Genomic DNA, 15,298 nt, shown 5'->3' on the forward strand with positions numbered 1-15,298 from the left:
TTTATGTGCATGTGCGTGTGTGCGTGTGTGTGTGTGGGGGGGGGGGGGGGGGGGGGGGGGCGTGTTCGCCCGGGACGCCAAACAGGCTAGGACTGCCACTGGATGTCGAACTGGTTTAGCTTTCGTCCGTCAGATACACAACAAAGCACTATTTTGGTAGATCATGCTAGCGGGCCGTCGTTATTACCATGTTTTTCAGAAAATACGGCGCACTTAAAATCAATCCTTTGATTTTTCTGAAAATCGACAGTGTCCCTTATAATCCCGCGTGCCTTATGTATGAATTCTGGTTGTGTTTACTGACCTCGAAACGATTTTATGTGCTACACGGCCAAGGCGCTCGAAAATCTGTCAGATGTTTTAGTACGACTTTGCTAAGCACGAAGCCGCACCGCTAGATGGATTGTCGGAGCATTACGGCTATCGTAGGCAGGAGCCTCGCGGAGTGATACGTACTGTGCTTCAACATAATATTACCGTATTGTGTGTGTATAACCTCTTTTTAAGTTTTGTGGATATTATACATGGTTATGCTGAGGATATGTCGGCCAGTTTCCACTGGAAATGCCTTTTGGTTAAACTGGAAAAACGAGGAATTTGCACTGTTACATTTTTATATAACTTTAATGCACATAAAAAACAGCTGCTTGTTTAAGTGAAAATACACTGATGGGTTTTTTTGCACTAATAAAGTTGTGGAGTTGTAAAGTATTTTGTCTCGCGTCAATTATATTGTCAGTTATATCGTTATCGCAAATTTAAAAATGTATATCGTGATAAATATTTTTGGTCATATTGCTCTGCCCTAACAAACGCCTGTTCCTGTAATCACCATTCGAACCTTTACTGCTCCATCCACAGTATCTACAGTAAGGCTAAGACTAGATTATTAATGACCAGGTGAACTGTTGACTTGGTCTGATACCATGTTTAAATTAGTAAATTAAATTATTCCTGAGGACAACTGGTCCACTTTTCTATCACATAATACCTGCAACTAGCAGGGGTTCATCTAAAGGGGTGCATGGGGTGTCCTTGACTAGCATATGTAACATCATTTTTCAGATTTAAAGTGAAACAACAAAAAAAAAAATCGACAGGCCATTGTTCTATGTTCTGTTTCATTGCAGCCACCACATGCTCTTTTGAATACTTACACGTACAAATTCGCTCATTCACTAGTTTACCTGCACACACATGCACACATTGCCTCAGCTTGGAGATAAAATGTTGTCAGAACTCTTTTTGCCTCTTACTTTTAATACAAACCCCCACCCAAAAAAAGACAGTGTGCAGATTATTTTATTTTATGAAAGTATACCTCGTTTTATTTGACTTTACTGTATTTGAGATTTTTTAAATTTATTTTTACATTTAAGGAAGTCTTTTCTTAAAACCTTTTAAAAATTTGCCAAATATTCTTAGCCAGTGCAAATTAATTAGCAAAATGCAATAAATACATTATTGTAATTATGAAGTAGGATAGACTGGGGTTTGCTGTCACACTTTTTACTCTTGCATGAAACGCTGGTCATTGAAACATCTTTTAATTTTTGTTTGTTTCTTTGTTTGTTTGTTTTTCTTTGTTCTGTTTTTTGTTTTGTGGCTCAGATGAGTGTATTCTATTTTTTCTATGTTATGCAAGATTAAACTGCTGAATTTGATCACTTATAATTATAATGACTGATGTCCAGGGTGGAGTGAAGGCAGAGGGGGGAAATTTGCAGTTGATCTCATGGAACGTGAAGGGGCTGGGTAGTTCTATAAAAAGGGGGAAAGTTTTTAAGCATTTGAAATCCTTATCTGCAGATATTATCTTTCAGCAAGAGACTCATATTAAAAAAGATACACAACATAGATTAAAGTGCAACTGGGTATCTCAGATATATCAGTCACCATTCTCCTCACATGCGCGTGGTGTCGCAATACTATTTGGGAAGAATGTCCCATTCCAGATGACTTCTATAGTTACCGATCCCCTAGGTAGATATATAATGGTCTCTGGTATCATAAATTCTCACCCCTTAATACTCTTAAATATATATGGCCCAAACACAGATGAACTGAGTTTCTTTAAGAGAATTTTTGATCTGCTCCCAGATAATGATTCTAATATAATAGTGGCTGGAGATCTTAACTGTTATCTTGACCCCTTCTTAGATAGATCATCTACACAATTAGTCTCAAAAACAGCATCTTCAAAACTTTTAAACAATCTTCTTAAAACTAGGGACATGGTAGATATCTGGAGGATTCAACATCCTACAGGTAGAGAGTACTCATTCTACTCACATGTTCATAAATCTTATACCAGGATTGTCTATTTTTTGGTGAGCTCACGTCTCATTTCTCAAGTCACCAACTCCAAGTATTATAATATATTAATATCGGACCATAGTCCCTTAACAATATCATTAAATCTTGCACTTCCAAAGCAGGTTTTCGCTTGGCGACTTAACGCTAACCTTCTTAAAGATGACATTTTTGTTAAGAATATAACCTGTAAATTGAAGAATTACATAGAACTAAATGATAATGGTGAGGTATCCGATTCAACTTTATGGGAAGCACTGAAGACTGTTTTGAGGGGCGAAATAATCTCTTATACTTCAGCTCTTAAAAAAGAAAGACAGAAACGTCTATCGGAAATCAATAGTGTTCTCCCGGGCCTGGAAAGAACATATCAAGTCTCTAAATCTCCTGCGGATTTTAAAGAGATAGTGAAATTAAAATACAAATATAATGATATAATGAGTGGCCTAGTCAGTAATCTACTTCGGAAACTGCGACAAAAGCATTTCGAGTTTGGGGATAAACCCGGTATGTTGTTATCACGACAGCTCAAGGGTGTTCAAGCTGCAAGAGCAATACACAGCATCAAATCCAAAACAGGAACTCTGTTAACTAACCCGATTGATATAAACCATCGTTTCAGTGAGGTCTACAGTGAGTTATATTCTCTTAAGCATAAAGTGTTACAATCTGATCTTAATGGCTTCTTCGACTCTCTCCAATTGCCTAAACTGAGGAACTCCTACCGGGATTATCTTGATTCCGAGTTTACTCTTCAGGAGGTTATCCAGGCTATAAAATCATTCCCTAATGGCAAAACAGCGGGACCTGATGGTTTTTGTCCAGAGTTCTATAAGACATTTTGCGACATTCTTGCACCACTAGTGCTTAGGATGCTGCCCAACTCAAAAGAAGAAGGAAAATTGCCTAAAACTTTATGTCAAGCCAATATTACTCTCATTTTGAAAAAGGGAAAAGATATGACTGACCCTACTAACTTTAGGCCGATAGCACTTCAAAATTTTGACCATAAGATAGTTACAAAAATCCTGGCTACTAGATTGAACAAACACTTGGCATCCATTATTCATCCTGACCAGACGGGTTTATCCCTGGTAGACTTTCCTTTTTTAACGTTAGGCGATTACTCAATATCATCTATTCTGACTATAAAAATTCTAAGGGAGCCTCTGTTTTGGCCTTGGATGCACATAAAGCTTTCGACCAGGTCGAATGGCCCTACATGTTTGAGTCACTGCGCAGATTTGGTGAATCTTTCATTTCTTGGGTGAAACTGATTTACACAGAACCAATGTGCTCTGTTTTGACAAATAACAACCAGTCTGCCCCATTCCTTCTGCAGCGCTCGGTGCAGCAGGGCTGTCCACTATCCCCAGCACTCTTTGCCATCATTTTGGAGCCTCTCGCTGTGGCTATAAAAGAGCATCCAGATACCAAGGGGCTCCAGGTTGGAGGTGTTGAATCACTAATTAGCTTGTATGCTGATGATGTAATACTGTACTTGCAGGATGCTGAACAATCAGTTCCTCTGCTCCTCAGCCTGATTGCAGCTTTTGATAAATTATCAGGATATACCATTAACTGGTCAAAGAGTGAGTTTATGCCTCTTTCCAACAACAGCTCGCCAGAATTTCTGCAGCAAGTTCCATTCAAAGTAGTTAGGAACAGTGTTGGGCAAGTTACTTGAAAAAAGTAATCAGTAACTAATTACTGATTACTTCCCCCAAAAAGTAATCCCGTTACTTTACTGATTACTTATTTTCAAAAGTAATTAATTACTTAGTTACTTAGTCACGATTTACAACCTGAATAGGTGATAAAGCGATAGATCTTTCAACCCAATTCTACTTTTTCTGCATAATCCATCATACAAAATGTAATCAAATGGAAAAGTCTCTTTTAAAACTTGTTTTATTAGTTTTAATCTTTTAACTTTATGCATCAAGCAAAAATTAAATTATATGCAACATTCTCTGACTGGAAGAAATTTGTTTAACATTTAAACCTATTTTCTGCACATTCCAGCACATAAAAAATAATATTTTTTTGTGTTTACACTCACTCTTTCAAATAGATGCAAGTAAAACACAGCAGAAAATAAATAAAGTCAAAGGCTAGTTGCTCTATTTTCACCTGTAAAGCAGGACGGGGGTAGGCGGAGGTTTACCCTGGTGCAGGTGTGCCGCAGCGGTCAGTTGAAGACTCCGCGAGTTTCTCTGTGAATTTCCCATTACAGTCGTAGCGCACTCGGTGCTTGCTTGGAAGTTTAGGGGGTTTTTTTCGCTGTAAAAAGAAGTTTTCTTCCCACGCACAACGGACGCTAATGTTTTTGTCACTTTTTATGGAATCAAACTCAAAATAAGGTCAGTACTTCCACGCTTTAAACGCTGCACGCTCATACTCTCTCCCGTACTTGATATATTATCCATTGTTGATCTGCAGACAGCTGTTGTCACGAACGTCGCACTCGCTTACGTCACTATCATGAGACATTCTCGCAAAAAACTCACGGTTTTAGTAACGCAGTAACGCAGCGTTCCTACGGGAAAGTAACTGTAATCTAATTACCGTTTTTGCAATGGTAATCCCTTACATTACTCGTTACTTGAAAAAAGTAATCGGATTACAGTAACGCGTTACTTGTAACGCGTTACTGCCCATCTCTGGTTAGGAATCATCTAAGCTATCTCGGCTTGATTATACCTAGGGATCCCAAATTAATATTTAAATTGAATTTCACTGAGTATCTGTCAGGTCTACACTACACTACCTCTGTCAATGACTGGACGCATTCATTCAATTAAGATGATTTCTCTTCCCAAATTTTTATATCTATGTCAAAATCTCCCCATTTATCTTACAGCAGCCTTTTTCAAACATTTGGACTCAGTCATTCAGTCCTATATTTGGAATGGTAAAAGGGCTAGAATCTCTAAAGTGCGTTTGTAGAAAACCAAGAGAGAAGGAGGGCTGGGTCTGCCAGTTTTTAGACATTACTACTGGGCTGCTAATATCAGAGCATTAGTGTTCTGGCAGCAGGACTCCCCGGATGACCAGGCATCGATGCCCCCATTGTGGGTTAGACTGGAAGCTGAATCAGTGAACAACTCCTCTCTGTCGGCTATGTTATTTACCAAGTTTGAAAAATTGGACTCTTATAAATGTCTGGGTTTTGTATTAAAACAAACCATTAGAATCTTGAATCAGATTAGAAGATTTTTGGCATTGCCAGACACATCTGTACAGACGCCAATATGTTTTAATCATGATTTTATGCCTCCTTGGCAAGACAAGACTTATCATGACTGGAGAGAAAAGGGTTTAGTGTCTATCAAGGATATGTATATTGATAATAAATTCTCTTCATTTGGTCAACTAAAAGGGAAATATAATCTGCCACATTCACACTTTTATAGATATTTGCAGGTCAGGCATTACATTCAAACTAAGTTTAAAGACTTTGCAACTTTACATTCGGAGCACGGGATCTATGAAATACTCAAGAGCCAACCTGATTCCAAACATCTTATCACAAAAATTGTACAATTACTTGGCGACTCTATTGTAGTGCATACCGTTGAGATTAGGCAGGCTTGGGAGAAAGAATCGGGGATGAGGGTGCCCGAATCAATGTGGAGTAAGTGTCTGTCCAAAATCCATTCCTGCTCTATAAACAGTAGACATCAATTAATTCAATTTAAAATCCTCCACCAGTTACACTATTCTAAGGTCAGACTGCACAAGATTTATCCTTCTGTCTCCCCAATGTGTGACAGGTCCAGACGGGCAGAAGGTTGTTTCATGCCTTTTGGTCTTGTCCCTCATTAAGAGGCTTTTGGTTTAAAATATTTGACTGGTACTCCAAGGCATATATGAAACCTTTACAGCCTGAACCTGAACTTGTAATTTTTGGATGTTCTCCGACGTCAGAGCTACTCCCGGTTAAACTGCAGGGGCCACTGGAACTAGGCTTGATTGTTGCCAAGAGACTAATACTGAGAATGGAAGTCCCCCACCCCTCCTTCCTTTCAGTTGTGGGTAACAGACATGATGTCCATAATACAAATGGAAAGGTTTAGTAAACACTCAGAAGATTCTTTTTTGAATGTCTGGAACCCCTTTTTGGAACACTTTGCAAAAGCCAGATTGGGCTAAACTAGATTTGTAAACTTTTATCAACTTCAGCTTTTTGTGTATATGTATATGTGTATCTGTATGTATCTGTATGTGTATGTATATATATGTATATGTGTGCATGTATGTAGATATATATATATATTATGAAGTGCTAGTTTGTTTGAATTAACTGTTTTTTCTGTAACGCATCTGAGCCTGTTTGCGTCTCTTTTTGTTTTGGGTTTGTTTTTGTGTTATATTTTGAAAATTTAAAATAAAATTATCCAAAAAAAAGAAAAAAAAAGAAACGTCTTTTAATAACCACTAATTCATTCAATTGAAGCTTCAAGTGCTGATTAAATATTGGTATCATATTCATTTTTGCAATTAACTGTAACAAAAAAGTAATTACCATCAACTACCCTGTGACAGTTTGGGACAACCCTATATGTCCCTATAGTCGTCAGTTGGATTTCAGTAAAAATTGTTAATTTTTTCACATCTTTATGTATAACTTTTTTAGTTCAGATACAGATATTAGTTTAGGCACCAGCTCTAAACTAAACTGTTGTATTTAAACCGTGAATTTGAACCAATGATGATTATGGTGAATTATTCTATGTATGAGCAGTGAAATAAAGGAATCTGCAGTGCTTTAATAATGTAGCCCTTATAAAGGACATATTTAACTCAGTGACAATAATTTGAACTGATTTATCATTGACACAATTAAAAAGCCCAGACGCTCCGTATATATTCTAAAAGACAACAAGTCTTTTTGTGTAAGATTTTCCATAACATCGGCAATAGTGAGCAAGTCAAGGAAAACACGTCCGAACAAAAATGAATCACATTAATATCAAAGTTGACTCTGAACTGCTCTCCATCTCGATGCTTACTCGATCGTGCAGGTAAAGAAACCTTCTTTACATTTACAGGTTGCTAGTTTTGATCTGGCAACACAGAGAATCTGACCCAGAATCTCAGTTTCTTCCTTTTTTATTGTTCAGAAACATTCGGACCAGCATTGGTGAGAAAACCATCCCCAGATGACCTCATGAAAACCTAACCTAGCCACCACATGGCTTTAGCTTGCTAATGAAAAACTGATTTAAATCAAAACTATTACCTTCATTTTTTTAAAGTTTTTTTTTTTTTTTTTAATTACTAAGACTGCCTGAGCTTTTAATACTAAAACAACAATATGGAAAATTATTCTGACACATGAACATCATAAATTACCTCCTCCCCTCAACAGCCCATGGACCTTAATGGGCGTTGACTGTTGGTTGAGTTTTTGTAGGTTCCTGTTTGATTTTGGGTTTGCAAAGCAAATTAATTTCTAGTCCTTCAGTATAACTAACTTTGTTTCTAGTTCTTAGTTCTGAATTAAATTTTGTTTAGTTCCCTTTTGTGTCAGCTTTCTCCCTGTCTCTGTGTTTCTTTACTCTAGTCTCTGTCTAGCGTAGAGGTTTTTTATCAAGCCTGTGGGTCTTACTCTCAATGTTCTGATTTTCATTTTGTTAACCCTTTTTCTCATGTGAGCTGTGTTTAGGTTTGCTTACACCTGTCTTATCAGTTACATTCTGTTCATCTGTGTCTCATTTCGTTGCCAGGCGTTTTCTTCTCTGCCCTGATTTCCCTCCTGTCTATTTAAAGTGATATCCTTCCTCCTGCCGTTGTCAGAGTGAGATGTTATTCTCATACTGTTTCTGTCATACAGCCCAACAAAGGGCTCCCCTGTTCAACTCCACCTGTCTCTCTGTGTACGTATTTTGGGTCATCCTTCACCGCACGAACATTTCCATATATTGACCAAAGCTAAACGAACAGCTCAGATGTTTAATATCAACAAAATTCCTCACTGCACTGTAATGATTCATTAACAACCCACGTGATAACCAACCCAGTGTGCCCCACAGAGGCAATGCAAAAGTGACTACTTTAAAGTTACTCATGTCACATGTCTAAAGCTTGCAGCTGACATTATGATATGAGATTGTGTCTCTATTAATGAGAAGGGGACTACCCAGATATGAGTAATATATACACATACATACATATATATATGTATGTATATATATATATATATATATATATATATATATATATATATATATATATATACACATACATATATATATGTATGTATATATATATATACACATACATACATATATATATGTATGTATGTATGTATGTATGTATGTGTATATATATATATATATATATATATATATACATATGTATGTATGTATATGTATATGTATATATCTGCAGTCTGAGATAGGGCTGGGCCATATTATACCGTATTACCGTTCATGGTAATACCGGTACAATGCTAGGCAACGATAAGAAAATGAAATATCGCGATAGAATATGGGTAAAACGCGCATGCGCAGTGCCGAAAAAGCGCAGCGGTAACTAGAATGAGAATGGGGAAAGCAGATTGTTGAGTGAAACGGATGAACCAGAATTGGTTTGTAAAAATGGTGCAGCTTAACTGGTTTGGTGTTTGTCCGTCAGATACACAACACAGCACATTTTTTTTGTAGAACATGCAAGCGGGCCGTCGTTATTGCCGTATTTGTCGGACTAAGGTGCTCGTAAATCTGGGAGTAATCTGGGTCCTAAACTCCGTCCTTTAAGGTCCCGAAGTCAAACGAACACTGCGGCACATTGAGAGTTAAAAACTGTCTAAATTCTTTCATCTTTAATAAAACGATCAGCGTTGCTGCTTTACCAGGTGTAACTATGATGTTTAACATCCAGGCATCCATGAAAACAGAATTCATTACATTTAACGGAGTTAGAAGTTAGCAGGAAGCTAGCGGAAGTTAGCTCGCTAGTTTCGCTAGTTACCTAAGCATGATATAGCATGTTCTGACTGAGAGATTTCTGAAAAAATTCAGACGTACAGCTCTGCTATCACTTCCAACATAAATGAAGACAGGAAACTAAACAGCAGTGACGTTTGTAGGGTTACTGAAGTTGGGCTAGCTGCTATATAATGATGTGCTACGTGATCACTAGCAACACAGCTGTGTTAGCATAGCATAAACAGTGAAGCTGGAGGATGAACGCTAACTTTTTTCCACTCGATAAAAGTTAACGTGAGGGTTCCTGATGGTTAGGGACAAATGCAATCGCATGGCAGGATGCTGTAAACGGACCAAACTTCAGTCAGGAGAACAGCTGAGATAATCCATCCACAATACGAGGTTAGTCATTAATATACTGCAACAACATGGGAATAGAGCAGCTGTGATAGAATACAGCATTAATGAATCAATGATACAGAAGTGGAGGAAGCAAGAAGAATGAGTTGAATAAAGTTGGACTTATCTGACTGCTTTGTTTCGCTTAATGTGCCTTATAATCCCGTGCACCTTATGGTGCGAAAACCACGTATTTGACTTTTTTTATTTGGCACACTGCAGTTTAATGTTGCAAAGCACCTCTTTTTAACTTCAGTGGATATTATACATGGTTATGCTCAGGATATGTCAGCCCATTTCTACTGGAAATGCCTTCTGGTTAAACTTTCAGCAAGGAATTTGCATTTGCACTGTTAAATGTTTATATAGCTTTAATGCACATAAAAAACAGCTGCTTGTTTAAGTGAAAATAAATGGATGGGGTTTTTTTGCGCTACTAAAGTTGTGGAGTTGTATTTTGTCTCGCAGAAATTATATCGTCAGTTATATCGTTATCGCAAATTTTAAAATATATATCGTGATAAATATTTTTGGCCATATCGCCCTGCTCTAGTCTGAGATACACAATCCCAGGAAGATCCAGCTGTTGCCATGCGCGTAAAAACGCTTGAACTGCTGCACACATTGAAAGCTCTCAACTTGTCGTTTCTCCCATTTCATTTAATTGAATATACCCAACCCATCTTTACCCAACTTTACGCTGCCTGTTTATTGCAAACGAATAACCGTGCAATAAATCCATATGCGAGATATTAGCATAAGTCGACGCACAGAAACCAGACTCAGCGGTTATTTACTAATTATCTGAACTTTAATATTGATAGACGCCAGCTACCGCCATCCGAGGTGCGTGTACCCAGAAAGGATCGCAGCAAATTGCGGGTTTAGCCGGAATAAAGTTGAAATTATGCAAAAAATAAACAGCTTCTCGCTATTTTCTCGAAAGCCGAATTAATGCGTGGTGTCGCTGCTCTTGAATGGCGTGCGAATGAACTTTAATGCGCAAAGCTGCCCAGATAATTACAAGAATAAACATTAAAGTCTATTTTTTTAATGGCGTCTGGCACGACGTTCCTTGTGAAAATATCACGCATCACCCTACCTGAACTGCCTACACCAATTCAAAGCTTTCATAATCGAATTGTAAGATGAGACTACAAGCAAAATAAAAAGTACAAGCACACAGGCACTTTTATATAACATCACACCAGTAATCATACAAGAAGAAACATTTCTTTTCCATGCAAACATTCATGAAAGCAGCGGCCTTGACTGAGGACGGGTAGTCCGCACGTAACACAGCGGAGATGGACACAGGAGCAACAGGCGACACGAGTCTCCTCACCTGCAGTCAGTCATCGACTGTAGAAACTGCTGGAGCGGAAAGTCCGAATCGCATGAAGCTGATTAGAGGCTGAGAGCGCAGTCTCTGCTCTGCTGTCCGTTCACGCGTGTACAAATCGCCGTGTGAATTAGCATCTTATACCTTTCAGTATAAAACACTGCAAAGGAATGAATGGGGTAAAGGGAGGGGCTCGCTGTGTGAAGTTACAGGGTGACAAAAGCAGTCCCACTACCGGTCTCACCTTTCAGTATAAAATGTTGATGACCAGGCACTTCCACTATACGAGACAGATGAACCATATATTAAAATCACGTTGTCTGTAACCCATTCAGTGTTTTCATTGGTATATTTTTACATTCTGAAATGTTTTGTCTTTACAAAATTCATTTATTCCAACAGTCTGCTATATTCAAGATTCCTACTTGTTTCTCCCAACTTCTCTTGGGATTGGCAGTTCTTCATATGTGGACTGTGTCACATTCAGAGATTATGTCCTATTTGTTATTTTGTTTGTTTTTCATGTTTATGCTCCAGTTGCACTTTTATCAGTAGCTTCAGTTCCACAAAGTATTTCACAAGTACAGTAATCCCAGGTACTATGCCATGATTTTTCTGTCACTTCTTCACAGTAACAGTGAAACAATAGCACCATGAGGAAGTCAGAAAAAACTGTACATAAAAGATGGACAGGCTATGTCGGGTGAAGCCAATAGGAAAATGGGGGTGAGTCTGAAAGTGAGAAACTCAATAAGAAAACTACCCTGTGATTAGTGAAAGCTTGTGTACCTGCTTTTTCCTGGTTTTTCCTTCCCACTGTCACCAAAGTGCTTGCTCATTGGGGATTATTACATTGTTGGGTTTTTCCCTGAATTGAATATTGTCAGTCTAGAGGTCCACCTCTTGATCCAGACACTTTATTGACTATTAAACTGACTGCCAGGACTTCTCCAGGCATTAAAGGTTCCTAGGAGATAAGTGCTTATCAGCTGCCTTTGCCAAACACTTTAAGTAGTGCAACAGCTAAGCTAACCTAATTATTATAACATTGAACCATCGCAGCCATCGTCCTACAATTTCAGTCAGTTCACACCACTTCCAATAAATATAGAGCGATGAGAGTGAGAAGAAAAGAATTGTATTCACTAGTACAGTAATCCTTTCACATTGGACTTGAAAAAAAGTGACAAAAGCATTCCAACTAATTGAGGGGAAAGCATGAAGACAGAAAGGTTTCCTTAAACGTGAGAGGTTTGGGCTCACGTATGTTTGATGTCTGATGATGAGCTATTATTTTGATGGCAGAAGTAGCTGCTTTCCTGGCACTGATATGGCTATCAGCAGCAACTTGATGCAGCTGAAATGTTCACCATGTAAAGGCCAAATGAAATGAATAGAAAGTCATGATTTTGCAGACAGATAATGGATCTTGCACAGACTACAGATATTTTTTCTATATCTGCATCTATGCAATTAAACCATAGTCTGTATCAACACCAGGTACAGATTTCTTTTTGATTTATGGAATATGGTAAATATGTAGCACTGTTCTTCTAGAGCACTCATTTTAACACTTTATACAACACATCATTCATGCACACACTTTTACATGTAAGTGCTTTCTAACATTCACATTCCAATGAACACATCAGAAACAACTTGAGGTATCTCGCCCAAGGATAATTTGGCACACAGACTGGAGCAGTCAGGGATTGAACTACAATCCTTTCAGTTAGTACATGGCCTGCTTTACCTGCTGAGCTACAGCCACCCCAGATATTTGTTACAGTTTTGTTTATGTAACTGTACATAAAGCTGTGGTGTGGAATATTAAATTTATTTGGGGATCCATCTGTTTGTCAAATACATGGAAAAGCCATCAGCCCAAATCAGCAAATCATCAGTTATTCATTTAAATGGGACTTTGCCATTGTCAGTTTAACATGCAAATTGGTTTGAAAATGATGGGAGTACATGTGTACTGTAACTGTAAAGCCCTTTTTAATGCATAGTGAACTCTAGTAAGCTGGGTTGGAATAATAAAAAAGTCATCTGCACATTTTCTGTCCATTTGACTACATTCTTTTAAAATCAAGATGGTGACTTAGAGAACTAAAGTTCCACTGATTATGTTAATCTGTTGCATCTTTTGTGCCTGTACTAGTTAGGTTGATTATCTTGAGATTTTAAAAAAATCTGATACTGCAAATATAGTGGGGAGAACCAAATTACCTTGGTGCATGTTCAGTCATCCAGGTAAGTAAATCCCAGAAAGGTTGATTCTGTTCACCTGGATGTTTTCAGTGGGAGAAACATTTCATCACTCATCCAGGTGACTCCTTCAGTCTCAGCTGACTGCAGGTTTCCAACCTTATAAACAGGACATTTGCATAATGAGTTCAGCCATTGTCAGAAGGTGAATGGGCATCTCAGGAGGTAATAATGAAGAGAGTCAACCTCCCACCACACGTTTTCCTGAGTGTTGTAGCGGGTCTTACGCTTCCTGTTGAGGCACACGACTGGGCAGTCGCCTGGCACTACTCTGTCCATTGTACAAGATCTATCGCCCTGTTATACAAAGCCCAGTACAAACCTACAGCAGTAACCAGCCAGCCCCCAAAGGCATCTCTAGCAACCAGTTCCTTCTGAACTGTTTGCCTTTTATGTTCAGGTGATCTATAGGAACTCACTGTGATGCCTGGGCACATTTCAAAATGGTGATCTTCGAGTATGTAGTGACCAGGCAGGGGAGAGAACATGTGTGCACATGTTGCAATGCAGCAACATCCGCTCTCTGGGCTGGTGTGAGATGGTTATCCCAGTGAAAGGAGGTGGGAATGGTTTGGCTTGGCACCTGCAGCCCCAGTTCATCTCTAACCTTCACCACACTCACCAGAGAAATGGATTCTGCTTTTCTCCATTTTTTAGGAGGTTGAGGTATATCTGTGTGGCTCCGCACCTGTCTAACGGTACCCCTCCCACCACAAAGGGTTCTTGTAATTTGGTCAGGAGTTCTGAGATGTAAATGCCTTATCCTTGTGTAAATTGTCTGCTGTATAGGCATCACTGACGTTCCTGGGCCTGGAATAAATTCTCTCGTGACAACCTCCCCAGCATGTGGAGGTTTGCTGTCAGGTCCTAAAGTTCATGACTTCATATCCAGTCATTTGTACAGTTCTTTTAGTGTGTGTGAACGAGGTGCCTGGTCAGTAAGTCTCTCTTTGGGATCCTGACTCGAGAGATGACTTAAAGCAGAGCTGCTCCACACTCTTGTTGGCATTTCTCAGATGATGGTCCATTAGTTCACAGACTCAAATATAATCACTTCTTAAAAGCAAATCTGATGCAGTTTGAACAAACCCTGAATTATTCATGACTGCAATGACTTCCAAACATTTTAGATTTATCAGTTTTAAATCAATGATATACTAATCTGTAAGATAATGATGGTAACTGAAATCAAATACTAATGAAACACAGAGATGGTCTGCTTTAAATACACTGCACATGTGTTGGGGCTTCTGGCTTGTGGCACTGTGCTTTGAGAAATATTTCCATCTGTGCTATGTGAGAAGCGTCTGTTGAATTTCTCACAGCTTGTAGAGGCTGTCAAAACACCACAATGGTGCTGTTCCAAAAGAACACAGCCTTATAAATATCAACACTTTAAAAAGCCTATTTCCATCCTAATTAGTTTACTTTTCATGTTGTCCCATTTTTAGTGAAAACATTTTGCTATTGTGATAAAAACCTTCCTGAGAAGACAGAAATCTCGTGGGAACAAAATGAATAAGACAGCCGACATATAGCAAACATGATCTCATGAGGCCAGCTTCTTATCAGTCCTGCTACTCACTATAATCTGTTAGTCAAATTTTCTAGAATGAAGAAGAGTAGGACATTTCATGGCAGACCAGAGTGGACCACACAAAATGTATTAACTTATCCAGGTGGCAGATCTGTCAGGAACATCTGGCCAATAAGGAAGATTCTCGTCAAAGTCTTTTGCAGTTACAGCAGCTTTTTTCTCTCTCCAGCAGCATCATGTAAGCACAAAGGTAGCTTTTTGTGCATGTACTTCAACACCACACATTTATCTGACATTCACACACAATCGCACTATGATGAGGATGAAGGTACAGTGTATTGCCCAAGAATACTTGATGCAGCCGAGGATCGAACCACCAACCTTTCGATTAGCAGATAACAATTTCTGCTTTTTGTTGTTTGTTTGTTTTTAATTTACTGTTGAAAAACAAATTGTGCATCAAAAGCAAAGTGATTTTATGAGATTTATTGAAGGAAAGTT

General features: G+C 38.5%; 1 protein-coding gene across 1 annotated transcript in view; it reads right to left on the reverse strand.

Annotated features, from left to right (window-relative positions):
* The window catches only part of lrrc3b (leucine rich repeat containing 3B), a 35,771-nt gene extending 24,577 nt beyond the window's left edge, over window positions 1-11,194 (reverse strand). Inside the window, exon 1 of the mRNA XM_003455229.5 lies at window positions 10,993-11,194. The gene's annotated coding sequence lies outside the window, so the exon portion shown is untranslated. The remainder of the gene's footprint in view (window positions 1-10,992) is intronic.
* Window positions 11,195-15,298: the final 4,104 nt, after the last annotated feature.

Source organism: Oreochromis niloticus, linkage group LG22 (assembly GCF_001858045.2).
Source record: "Oreochromis niloticus isolate F11D_XX linkage group LG22, O_niloticus_UMD_NMBU, whole genome shotgun sequence".
Taxonomy (NCBI): Eukaryota; Metazoa; Chordata; class Actinopteri; order Cichliformes; family Cichlidae; genus Oreochromis; species Oreochromis niloticus.